This window comes from Equus quagga, chromosome 3 (genome assembly GCF_021613505.1).
Source record: "Equus quagga isolate Etosha38 chromosome 3, UCLA_HA_Equagga_1.0, whole genome shotgun sequence".
NCBI lineage: Eukaryota > Metazoa > Chordata > Mammalia > Perissodactyla > Equidae > Equus > Equus quagga.
In genome coordinates, this window is record NC_060269.1 from 13,444,417 (window position 1) to 13,458,274 (window position 13,858).

Sequence of the window (13,858 nt, forward strand, 5' to 3'; positions counted from 1 at the left end):
TTCCTTCTAATTAGTAAAGTCTTCTTAGAGAATATAAACTTTAGAGTTTTTCTGCTTGAATGGAGAAGAGAATTTCTAGACTTGTGGAGAGGACAAGTGGTAGCAAGGAAAATGTAGGCTTTTGAGACTGTTATATTGATCCAAAGGACTAAAAATGTGGTATTGTGGATCTTAGAATTTTATTCAATTTAACAAAGTCCAAAACTGTGTTTAATAAAAACACACATACTTTTTACTAAAAGTCTTAATAAAGTGTGTAAAATCAGATACCAATATAACAATTACATTGGGTAAGTTGAGAAGTATTTATTTGAATATTTGGGTCTTATTACTTTACTAAATAATCAGAGAGAAAATAACCATGTTCCTAAGTGTATGTGATAACTCCTCCCATTTCAAGCAAATATATTAATTTCCTTTTGAGTTATGTTCATTCAAGTTGAATGACTTGATTATTTTATACTTTGAACTCTGATGTTTCCTACATGATAACTTAGTTTATGTTTCTTTGTTATTTTTTAGGATGATAAACCATGAAGATCACTGTAATTAAAAGTAATATCTATATAGTTCAGCAAAAATTATTCATACTTATTTTCTCAAAGACCCCTGGCGACTTAATGCATAGAGAAACTGAAATCTGAAAACTACCCAGCTTCCCATAAGTTTGTTTTGCTGGGGTTTTAACTCTTTTATTACTGTGGTCTTTCAGAATAAAATGAGAATCTAATTTCTATCCTTTGAAAAAAAAAGAAATTGATAAGTGAAATGAAGCAAAATAATAAACTTTGGGACATTCATCCTTTAGACTATTTTTGGCATCTATATTTTATTTTTTAATCCTGGAGAAGATTAAAAGAACATTTAATTAATTTCTCATGTGCTAGAATTAAACATATAATCAGCACTCCATTTCTAATAACTCCACATTGAACAACAATTAATCTAACGTTAGTAAATTAATCAGACCGTGTCTTACAGAGGATGCTTGTGTTTTTCTATTAATTCAAGAAAAAAATAAATGCAAAAATAATTTAGAACAAATCACTGTTTTCTCCTGTAATCTGAAGTCTCTTTCACACCAAAAAGTAACTCTTAAAAATGCCTCAAGATGGGGCTGGCCCAGTGGCACAGTCATTAAGTTCACGCGCTCTGCTTTGGCAGCCCGCAAGTTCAAGGTTGGGATCCTGGGTGCAGACCTACACACTGCTCTTGAAGCCATGCTGTGCTGGTGTACCACATACAAAATAGAGGATGATTGGCACGGATGTTAGCTCAGGAACAATCTTCCTCAAGCAAAAAGAGGAAGATTGGCAACAGATGTTGGCTCAGGGCCAACCTTGCTCACACACACACAAAAAAATGCCTCAAAAAAAGTGTATCCAGTATTGTCATCCTAATAGCATTCCAAAACACGAGATTCATGTTCCTGAGCAACCTCAGTAAGTCAAGTGTATTAATCCATCTCATCCTGTTTATATAAAAATTCATTTAGGAAATCTGGATTTATCTGCCCTGAGAATGTTTCTTCTCTCTTTTGATTTGTCATTTTGTCAAGCCTAAGGTAAAGAAATGCTTAAAATTATAATGTAGTTTCACTTCTTAAAAATCTCATATATGAATTTTTTCAGATATAGCATTTTTTTGGTTATAGTTAGACCACAACCTGCTCATCTGGTAGGGATACTGCTCCACTTATAGCCTCTCAAGTAGTAGCTTCTTCTCCCTGGCGCACTCTGAATATCATGGGCTTGAAAGACAGATACATGTCCTCTTGCCTTCCTTCATTGACAGAAGCCCTCCTGCAAAACTTTAACCCCTCTGATATGCTTAGGCATCAGATGGTTGCACCTGCCATACCTCTCAAGGATTCATCTGAAATGATTCTCACGCCTTACAGTTTTTCTCTTCACTGATACTCTCATCATCATTTTTAGGAATAGCAATAATAAGTAGCAATCTCCTTTTCCCTAATAATTCTTTTCACTTTAATGACTATGTTGTCTGATATTAATGTAGCCACTGTAGTTTCTTTTAGTTAATAGTTACACGATATATGTATCTTTGTTCAACCCTTCTACTTTCAAAATATCTGTGCCTTTATCATAGGTGGATGTCTTAGAAATGACATATAGCTATATGTTTTTCCTATCTCTTCGCTCTATTTTTCTGTGTATCTCATTTGGGTTTTTGTTTTGTTTTTTTTTTTTTGCCTTTTTTTCAGATTAAACTCTTTAATGCCTTTTTGCCTGTACTCTTTTAGATATTTTATACCATAGTAGCCCTTTGAAATTTTAACAAGACACGTTTAATTTACTAAAGTCTAAATTTAACTAATGTCTGTACCGTTTTTCTAAAAAGTGAAAAGGACTTTAATTCACCTTCCCTCAATGTACCTATTGTTTCCTTTTAACATTTTAATTGTGTCGTGTTTTAACTGTCCCCCACCATGGATGTTATTTGGGGGGGGGTGTGTATTTTTTACTTTCCATTTAAATATTTATTACCATTCCTTCTAGCATTCCGTATTTTCATCTGAGTTCATTCTCTGTATTTGCGAAGTAAACAGCAAATATCTCTGGTTTTGTTGATCTGAAAACGTCTTTATGTTACTCTTGATACTGAATGATCATTTAGCTGGCTATATGTTATAAATTAATATTTTTAAAAAATTCAAGCAGAGATCAGATTTTTAATTATTTTTTTAAATTTTTGTTTATTCAGGCTTTTTTGCCAGCTGAACTTTTCACTGAGGATGTGCTCACTGAAAGATTCCAACTTCATGTTGTGGTCTCAGTTTCAATCCCCACGATGACTTGTCTCCCCTTCCCAAATACAGCCATGGAAACTTAAGGCATTAGGTTTGGAGTATCCACATACAGCCTGGTTGCATGCTATTTTACCATTCTGGTTTCCACTCACTTTTTATTTTTCGCCTCTCTTTGGGTTGTCTATTGTGTGTTTTGAGCACAATTTTGAGTTTTAAAAATGCTTGTTTTATCTCCTCCAGAATTTCCAGGTGATTATAGTAGGACGATTTTTCAAGTCACAGATACCATATTGCCTGATTCAACAATTTTTTCAATTGTCCACCTCTTTTTCATTTTCTCTGTGATCAAGCTTGAGTTCCACAACCCATCACAAGGACCACTCTTTGCATGCATCCTCCATTCCTCTGCTCCCTCTTCTCTCCATCACAGTGGAATGGCAAAGCTGCAGACCTGGTTACACGAATTCTGTCTGCTTCATGTGCATTGTATTTATGTACAATTGTGCTGACTGGTAGTGCTTTAAATTTATAGCAGCAAACCTTAAGTAATTCACCAGGGCTGAGCAATCTTTCTACATTTTCACAGTCACTCGCCTGTTCCATTCTCCAGGAAGACACATTCACACTTTCTTCTTTTTTCTCAAATCATCAATACACTTAGAGCTAATGACCTTGCCTCTTCTTTCACTGAATAAAAAGATAGCAAAAACGAATGGCCTCATCCCTCCCAGCACCATATCTCCTAATGTTTCTGCGTCTTCTGCTATCCACACTGCCTTCCATTCCATTACAGTGGCACAGTGAACTGTGTGTGCTCCTGTCTAGTAACAATCCTTTCACTTCTGCATTGGATTCCATCCCCCTCACATATTCAAAACCTGCTCCTGCAATCATCTCCTCTCTCCCACAGCATCAATAGCCCCTTCTCCCTTTCCCAACAGCATATAAACAAGCTGTAATGGCTCTCTGCTTAATGTCAGTGTAGCAACTTCCCAGCATAGCACTGTGAAACGAAGGTACAGGGCCAGAGGGTGTAGCAAGATATGAACACGTGCCATAATCCTTGACCTCAGACGTCTCAGGAGAGACAGTCTCAAAATCTTAAATAATCTTTGTTTTTCATTTTTTTAATTTTGAAATAATTTTAGACTTACAGAAAAGAGTAATTTTTAGCAACAAGTGGAGCTGGGATGATTAGATATCCACCAAACAAAAACCTTTCTTTTAAAAAAGGAACTTAGTCCTTTACCCATTGAGTTATCTTGGTACGTTCATTGACATCACATGATAATAAATATAAGAATTTATTTTGGACTTTCAATTATGCTTCATTGAGCTATGTGCCAATACAACATTGCCTTAATTACTGTGACTTTACGATAAGTTTTGAAATGAGGTAGTATAGGCCTTCCAACTTCATTCCTTTTAAAAATTATTCTGGGTATTTAAAGTCCTTTGCATTTCCAGATGTATTAGGATCAGTTTTTCCATTTTGACCCAAAAAAAAAAAAAAAAACCTGCTAGCTTTTTGATAGGGATTGTGCTAAATTTGTATATTAATTTTGGTGGAATTGACATCTTGGTAATACCGAGTATTCTGTGAATATATATTATTTCTCCATCTATTTGGCTCTTCTTCAATTGATCTCAGCAAGGTTTTGTAGTTTTCAGTGTAAACATGTTGCACTTCTTTTGTTAAGTTTATGAATGGAATTATTTTTTAATTTTATTTTTGGACATTTTAGGATTAGAATATAGAAAGAAAAGGAACGTTTTTATGTTGATTGTGTATCCTGCAGCCTTGCTAGATCTATTTGCCTGTTCTAGTAGTTTTTTGTGAATTTCTCAGGAGTTTCACTAATAGGATCACGTCATCTGCAAATGAAGTTTTTCTTTTCTCTTTCCAAACTATGTGTCTTTAATTTCCTTTTCTTCCTTTTCTTTTTTTTTCTTTCTTTCCTTCCTTCTATCTTTCCTTCTTCCCTTCCTTTCTTTTTTTATCTTTTTTTTCACTTGTGCTGCTTGAGTTTGAATCTTGGCTTCACCACACGCTGAGTAAATCTGGGGAAGTTACTTTATCTCTTGGAATCTCCATTTCTCCAACTATAAAATAGGTTTAATTAATATTAGTACCCACCTTAAAGAGGTGTTATGCAGATCAAATGGTTAAACATGAATAAAGTGTTAGACCAGCATGTGGCATTCTGAACAATCTCAATAAATATTAGCTGTTATTATTTAACTGCAAACATGTTTTAATCATGTCTATAGTCAATAAGAATCACCCTTCTGAGTTCTTTTAAATGTCCTTGGCCTCAATTCTGAAATCTTCATGATAGACATGCTCACCACTTCTCTGATACCAGGCTTCCGGCTTCAGCCAGTGCCAACGTTAGTATATTTGGGACCCATCTTTTTTCAGCTATATCTCTCCTATTCATAATCCACTATCAGAGAAAAGCAATGGAAACTGGCTGTCTAATATAATTTCTTAATACTTATGGTGCATAACGATTTGAAAAACTCCTTGTTTCTTGTGAAAAAAAATCTATGAGTAAACATTGAGGGGAAAAAAGGAGTTTGCCCAGAACGTTCAATAACCTTTGCTTCTTAGTCATAGCAATAAAAGTACCACAGCAAAAATACAGTGTGTTGAATAAAATATAGAAAATAACAGACATTGCATCATGGTATTGTGTTAATGAATGGTTGCATATGCTTACTTGGGAAAGCTTAATTTTAATCAGAAAAAAAAATCTGGGGCTGGGGCTGGCCCCGTGGCGTGGTGGTTAAGTTTAGTGCTCTCTGCTTCAGACGCCCCGGTGCACAGGTTCAGATCCCAGGCATGGATCTACACCTCTCATCAGCCAAGTTGTGGTGGCAACCCACATACAAAATAGATGAAGATTGGCATGGATGTTAACTCAGGGCAAATCTTCATCAGGAAAAAAATAAAATCTTGGGCTAGACCAAAAATGTAGCTCAACTTTTTTCTTATTCTTAGTTAATTTCGTGTGTGTATACATATATATATATATAATCTAATGATATATTAAATATATTAGATATTTATATCATCTAATTATAACATAACATGTTGTTTTGTTAGTAATATAAGAACATAGCACTCATTGCAACTTTGAAAAACTATTAAAAATGTTAATTTCATGCTGTAACAATGTTACAATGGGGTTTAATCAATTGTGTGTACACAGTTTGTTTTTTAAAAATTATATATTAGTGTCCATCAGGTGAAAGAATAATTTGCAAGCTCATAAGACAGAGTTTGTCTCATATCTCTATTTTGAAGAAAAATAATTTATCTGAAATATGATTTTGTAACCTTTGCCTACTTGAGACATTGATGAACTAAGTTGGCAAATACTGTATGCAAAACCCCACTGTGGAGGTCTACAAAGCTCATTAGCATATGAAAATTAATTTTCTAGGCAAAATGACAGAGTTATAAGGAAAAAATGGAATGGATTTTCTTAGTGGAGTTTCTGGAAATAACAAATTGGTGGATCAGATTGTATTGAATGGCCATCTACTCTGCTGTTTCACATGGCTAGTCTGTGGCTTGATTATAAATAAATTTTTACAAAGTTAGTAACTAATCTAGGTTCCCGCTATGACTCGTAGAACATAAATTCAAACATAATTATTGAAATTGACTGAAAGGAACTAATGATCATATAGCAAAATGACCTCAGCTAAAGTGAACAAGTATACATAGTTACTAAACAAACATAGTTTCTAAAGCAATGTAGCTCATGTGTTTCCCACTTCTCTTGTTTCCATAAAGAGAGGAAATTTTCCAACCTCTCTCTGGGAGGAAAAAGGGAAAGGAATCCATTCAGCTTCTCCCTGCTTCCTTGTTCATTTCTCCCCAAGAGAGAAGGAATGATTGATCTGTTTGGTAAGTTTGGGAGAAAGAGCTGAGCATGCTCAGCTAGGGCCAATCCACAGTCCTCTCTCCTGTGTCTCAGATCTGGCTGCCTGCAGAAGTGACTAACTCCCTTAAGGTTGTTGCATGCACACACTGCACAACAGCACAACCTGCCAACAGTGTCTGGAGCGCCCTGGTGGACAACATCTAGGCTGCCTAAGCAACAACTGTGTGGACCCCTGTGACTGATCTTGGCCTGACCTGGTAACACAGCTTTGACACAAACAGGCACGGCTCCTAAATTAAAATCATTAATAGTGATGACAATAATAATAACAGAACCCATGCCTTCTGATTCTACTAATTTCCACTTCATCGTATGTATGATCTTTTGCCTTGAATATATTCAAATTGTGTCTAACTTTGGACGCTTCTTGCATAAAAACAAGTGGAATCAGGCAAGCCCCTAGTGTTCTGTGAACATAGATTATATGAACCGAAATCAGGGAAAATCCTACATGGCATAAATCCATAATGTACAACTGTTCTAGCAGCACATAGAAATGTATGTATATATGCACTCGAAAGATGCCTGGTGCTGTGTAAACCTAAGACAGTATTACCGCTGTTATTCATCCCATGCGTATAAAATTATTTGGGCCATCTTTCATTCAAAATATCTGCTTAAAATTTGCTACTTTGAGCTTGCATCTCAAGAGGATTTTACGCACTGGCAGAAATCACCCGCCTGGCCTGCATGAGGCTGTTGTGACTGTGCCACTTGGACTCCCAGCCAGGTTGTACTGAATCAGTTCCTTCTTTGGGACTCTGCTTCCAAGGCCCTAATTTTCTGGCTCAGCTCAGGTTCAAAGATGTGTCAGACAACAATATCTGGCAATTCTAGGGTAGGAAAGGCCCCAAACTAAACTGAATTGGGAAATTTCATATGGTTTCCATGCCAGGACTTGCTGGAAAGGGAACAAGACAAAAAAAAAAAAAAAAAAAAGCAGGAATGCATCCTTCTCTCCTGGAGACAGATTCGGACCCTTCCCCCACCCTCAACACACACACACACACACACACATGCACGCACGCACACACACAGAACATTAACGCACCGCTTAATAATTTAGTCTTTCTCTGGATCGTGAGCAACCTAACAAGAATAAATCAACAAACAAGAGACTGAGCACCTGTGCATAGATGACTAGTCTAGTCACATATTAAGAAAATTTTTTTTTGTAAACAAATTGCATGAAACAGTTAGGAGAGCCTGAGCTAAGATGTCTTGAAACCCCCAGTGTACTTTACACCAAGGCTGAAATCTTTCGTTTCGTTTACATAATTCCTAGACCATGTGTTTCCTCGTGTACGTCTCTGGATGCCTTTGCATGGAAACACTATCTGGCTACAGGACACTGAGTAGTGCCATGTGGAAAATAACCTACTGAACCCTCTTCCAGTGCAGAAGACAGAGACAGAGCAACACAGGAGGTGACTTTGGACCAAGTAGTGATGGCACTGCCAGATATTGAGGAACACGCCAAGGAAGGAAGCTCCAGGCCCCACCTAGCTGGGTGGGGGATTGGAATACGGTGGCAGACACCCCATCCTTCCCTTCTAACTGTATTATTGTTGTTTGCTTACTGGATCCAGAGCCTGTACGGCCACACTTCTGTGTAGGAGGCAAGCTGCAACAAAGCTTGGTTGTGGCACACAGTGGAGAAGCCCACCATGTACCGACAGGTTTTCTTGTAAAATTGCCGCAGTACAAAGTCTGCACCATGTTAAAATATTCCATGCTGTCTCCAGTCTATAGCAAACGAGATGGACGAGGCCTGGCCCCAAACTTCAGCTGGCCCAGCAGCCTCTGAAGTATAGGCAGTGTCTTAAGGAGGCTGCTGGTTAAGGGGATGGAAGAGAAAATGACCTCACTACCTGGAATACTAGTCATCAGACTCTACACTGCAAGCTTTCTATTTTCTTGAAATCGCACATCACTGATTACGCTGATGGCTGCTATGAATGCTTCCACGCTTGTCAAGATTCTACATACCTACCCAACATATACACTGGCCATTTCTTGTGGCCTTTTGTCTAAATTCTTGTCCCTTTCTATTACAGCTGTCTTTCTTGTTGTCATGAATTCCAAAGCCAATTCCTCACTGCAGGCACCTGTCTCTCCTTCACCTTTTTCGTGCAGCTTATCTGACTGAGGTCTCCTGAAAGGTAAAAACTTCATTCCCCTTGCATGGAGCTCCATGAGAACAGGGATCTTTGTTTTGTTCACCAATGTAACCCAAGAGCATGACATATTGTAGGTGTTCAGTAAACACTTGGCGACTTGTATAGAATCATTCATTACCTGTATTTTTTATTTTCACAACTATCTTTTTTTCAAAACTGGAGAGTTTTATGCAACCAAGTTTTGGTCTATCCTTCTCTACCTCGCTCTTCTCAGCTTCCACCTCTGGTTGTACCTAACACATTACCATATGGTGAAGGCCATCGAAACTCAGGGTCACCCATACACCTCTGCTCTGTAAGGATTGCTAGCCCAGATGGTTCTAACAGTAACTATATTTAAAGAGATTAACCCTTATGCTTTTCCTACAAATATTTTTCAATGACTAAGACGTTTTTAAAACAAAGTAAATGGGCTTTTATGACTGGGAGAATGTCAGCTGTCATCTAGTTCAAAACCTTTCTATAGATGAAGAAATCAGGTATAGAGACCTTTAAGAAAATCATGGAAGGTCATACCATTACTGGTAATTACTCAATAAATAATTACTGCTTAATTGATTCTGGAAATAGAGACACATCTCATTGTTTTTATATATCTACAAATTCTAAAACATTTATGAAAACCTATCCTAAATTGATACAGGATCTCTTTATAATTTAGTCTAGGAATGCCAAGATATAAAGGATTTATAGTATCTGCCTGTTATGTGTTATAAAAATGTAAGAGTTGAGTTCAGGAAAATTCAGCAAAAAAACTTTCAGCTCTTGACATTCTAGCTCTGGCTTCCAAGGGCTTCAGGCTATTTCTCTTCCACCAGGGAGACAAATGGTTATTAAATCTCTGCAATTAAATGTAACATGACGATTTAAATGGACTCAAATTTTCAAAATTGTACCTTAATATTTTAGCTTGGTAAGAATTTGCCTCATTTAAATAGTACCACATTTAGCTAGCAGCAGGAAGAGGAAAACAAAGTTGAGGGTAATTAGATATATATTTAAAAATACTTCCTGTGTACTAAATTTTATGCCATGTTCTAAAATAATATAAAGACGAACAAGTAAAACTCTCGGTTTCAGGAAGCTTAGAATTTATTAGCACAGATAAAGAACACCCACAATGACAATACAAAACAGAAAATTAAGAGGTAGACCTTGAGTGGCTCAAATCTTATGGTGAGCTAAGAATAAGTCTGAGCACATGGTAGGTCTGGGTACAACAGAAGCTAAAAAAGGAGAGAGAAGGAGCAGAAGCCTAGCTCCTTACAGGGGGCAAGACCCAGAGGCGACTCACATCACTTTTCTCACATTCTATCGGCAAGAACTTGGTCATATGGCCACTCCTAGCTGCAAGGGACACTGGAAAATACAGTCTCTAGCTGTCAGCCTATGTGCCCGGCTAAAACTCAAGGAGTGGAGTTTTAAGTTGAATTTTAACTAATGTTTTTTCTTCATCTATTGAGGTGATCATATATGTTTTTCTTTTAATGTGTTCCTACAGTGAATTGTATTAATATATATCCTAGTTGGAATAATTTTGCATACCTGAAATAAATCCAATGTGGTAACAACATTATCTCTTATATACATTTCTAGATCTGGTTTGCTAATTACTTTAGAATTTTGCATCTATGCTGATGTTTTAGTCAGTTGGATATGTACTTTTTTCTCATTGACTGCAGCAGACTTTTATTTTTAACCTCTGGACTACTTCTGTTTCCTTTATATTCTCCAAATTGTTCAGTTTGCCCTATGACTTTCCACTTAGAAAATCTGCACATAGTAGAGGGGGAACATACTTCCCTAATGTGATCTGGACTGATGGGTGTGGGGATCTGATGTGGAGAGAGAGAGCACCAGAGCCGGGGACGCCACAAGACACACCATAGTCTTTGAGGGAAAAATTTAAAGGTCACATTCCACAGAGGAATAGAAGAGAAATGAATAAAATTGCCTGTTTGGGACACAACTTTCTCAGGGCTGGCAGATCCCCCAGAGCAGCTGCCTGGTCTAGCTTCTTATTGTTTCTGGCCTCTGAGAAATCCCCTCACTTCCCATCACTCAGCCATGCATTAGTGGTGTTGGTTCTTATTCAAAATCTTACTCAAATATGTTACATACAGCCTTCATATGTGCTATATCAGGAAGGGGGTTACTTTACATTTATTCCCCTCTTATGCTAGAAAAAGACATTTCCCATTCACTTTTGAACTGCAGGCAGATTTTTGTCCATGGCGAACCTGATTTTACTACCAAACCCATAAACACGCACCTCTCCTCATCTCACTTAGCCTCATTTGTCACTGTTGACAACTCACTCTCACCCTGAAACTCTTTCCTCTCTTGACTTCCATGATACCACACTCTATGGTGTTTCTTCTGCCTCACTGACTACTCTTTCTCCGTTTCTTTTGCTGTCTCCTCTTTCTTAATCTCATTTCTAAATTTTGGAATGCCCCATGATCAGTTCCTGAGATTTCTTCTAGCTCTACATTCTTTCCCTAGATCTCGTTCATTTTGATATTAAATACCACCCAAATTTAAGCCTCCTGAACTCCAAGCCCATTTTAATTTGCCCATGTAATCCTGAATGTTGGGTTCCAATTAAATGTATCTTCAAAATGTGTTCTTTCCCCGGGCTCTGTCTTCTCAATAAATTACTCCCCAGGTGCCTAACTACTGAAGTGAAAGGTACATGAATAATTCTTCTTTCCTTTCTTTTCCTCCTCTCTCATCTCTAATCTGTCAGCAATTCCTGTTACTTCTATTGCCTAAACATATCTTAAAATGTCCACTCACTTCTACATGCTCTGCCTACACCTATCCAAAGTATCTTAGTTTTCTTACCCATAAGTTGAAATGTCCTTTTATATAGTATCTCGACTTCTTTTCTTCTCCCCATAATCTGTTTCCCACAGAATAGCCAGAACGACCCTTTGAAAAGTTAATTCATGTTAAATCAATTTCCCTGCTTAAAATCCTTCCCAGATTTTTGTTAGCGCTCATAATAAAATCAAGCCTTGTAGCTTAGTCAGGAAGGCTGTGCAAGCCGAGAAGGCTGCCTTCTCCAGCCTCATGTCATGCCCCTTCCTTGCTACACCAGCTGTGCTGGAGTCCTCTTTGTTCCTTAATCCAAGCCAAGCATTTTACTACTCAGGGTCTTTGCAATTGCTATTTTCTCCTTCCTTCCCTTCCCCTCATTTGAACTACTGGTTCCTTTTCATTATTCAAGCATCAGCTAAATACCAACTCCTCACAGAGTTTGATCCTGACCATTTTAGCTAAGTAGACCTCTGCAATTAAAATCTATCATGTCACTCTGCTCATTTTATTCAAAGCACTTATCAAATCTCTGTCTTATTTATATACATGTTTATTGATTATCTTCACGTAGTAGAGTGTAATTCTCTTCAGACCAAGACTATCCCTGTCTTGTCACTGATGTGTCCCTGGTGCTTAGAGCCACGCCTGGTGGTTCTTACCTTCAAGAAGTACTTACTGAGAAGATGAATAGGTGAATAAGTCACAAATGACTATGAATCTTTGGGACTAATGGTCTCATATAATTAACATTTGTGGTTGCCAGCATGTTGCATAATTCTCACTGATCTGAGTTTGTAGATAAATCTGTTTATTCATATTCAGACAGGCAGTTTATAACATGATAATGTGGCTACTAACTTTAATAGTAAAAACTGAGAAGCAGTCTAAAAGCCCATCAGTTAGTGATTGCTTAAATAATTTATACAGTATCCATATTGCATATTTTGCAGTCTTTAAAAATGTTAACGTAAGTCTATGGTTTTTGGATGAAAAGATGACCATCATATACCATTACATGAAAACATAAGACTGCAAAAGAGCATTTATAACATCATCCTATTTTTTTTTCCTTTTTCTCCCCAAAGCCCCCCGGTACATAGTTGTATATTCTTCGTTGTGGGTCCTTCTAGTTGTGGCATGTGGGACACTGCCTCAGCGTGATTTGACGAGCAGTGCCATGTCCGCGCCCAGGATTCAAACCAATGAAACACTGGGCCGCCAGCAGCAGAGCGCATGAACTTAACCACTCGGCCACGGGGCCAGCCCCAACATCATCCTATTTTTAGTAAACATACAAACACAGAGATGAAAATCTGGAAAATATATGCAAAAATACTAGCAATAGTATGTCTGCATTTCTGATGTCATAAATGTTCTCAGACTAAATATATCCTGGACAGGTATTGTTTTGTAGTTAGAAAAATAGCCTGTGAGAATATTTATTTTGAAAGAAAAAGAAAGGTAATGTGGTTGCTGAACATTAATTTTTATTATTTTCAAAGCTATTTTTATCTGTCTGAATCTTTAGCAGACCAAAAATCCTTTAGTGTAATTTGGAAGGAAAATAAAATTAAAGAATTCCATAAAGAATATAAAAATACCTAACATTTTCCAGTTTTATTTTATTTTGTTTATTCTTCATTCCCTCGCTCCCTTTCTTTCATGTGTTCCACACTCCCTAGTGTTTCTCCCACCTTTAAGTTAATAAATTTAGGGCAAGAAAATAAAACTTTCATCTTTTTTTTTCCATTAAATTTGAATGAACTACAGAATGGGGTTTGTATTTGCAGAGGTTAGGAAATTTATTTCTTGGCAGCTGAGATCGAAAAGCCAAAAGGAAAAAATGGGTATGAGGGGCAGGAGTGGAAGCAGAAACACCTCTGAGCACCATTACCTCTTCCCTTCCTTTCTTTTATGCTGCCAAAAATCACGACTCAAGAGGGACAGCCCGACGTCAAAGAAAGCTGGCCTTCTCTGTTCATTTCATTGGGGCCAATGAGAATCCTGCTGAGACAAGATGAAAGGAGTGGTGGAATTTTGCTTTCATTCTTCATATCCTTTCCCGTCATAGTCACACATTCACCTACGTATTTAGATAACTAGGAAATATTTCAGCAAAAATAGTCTTA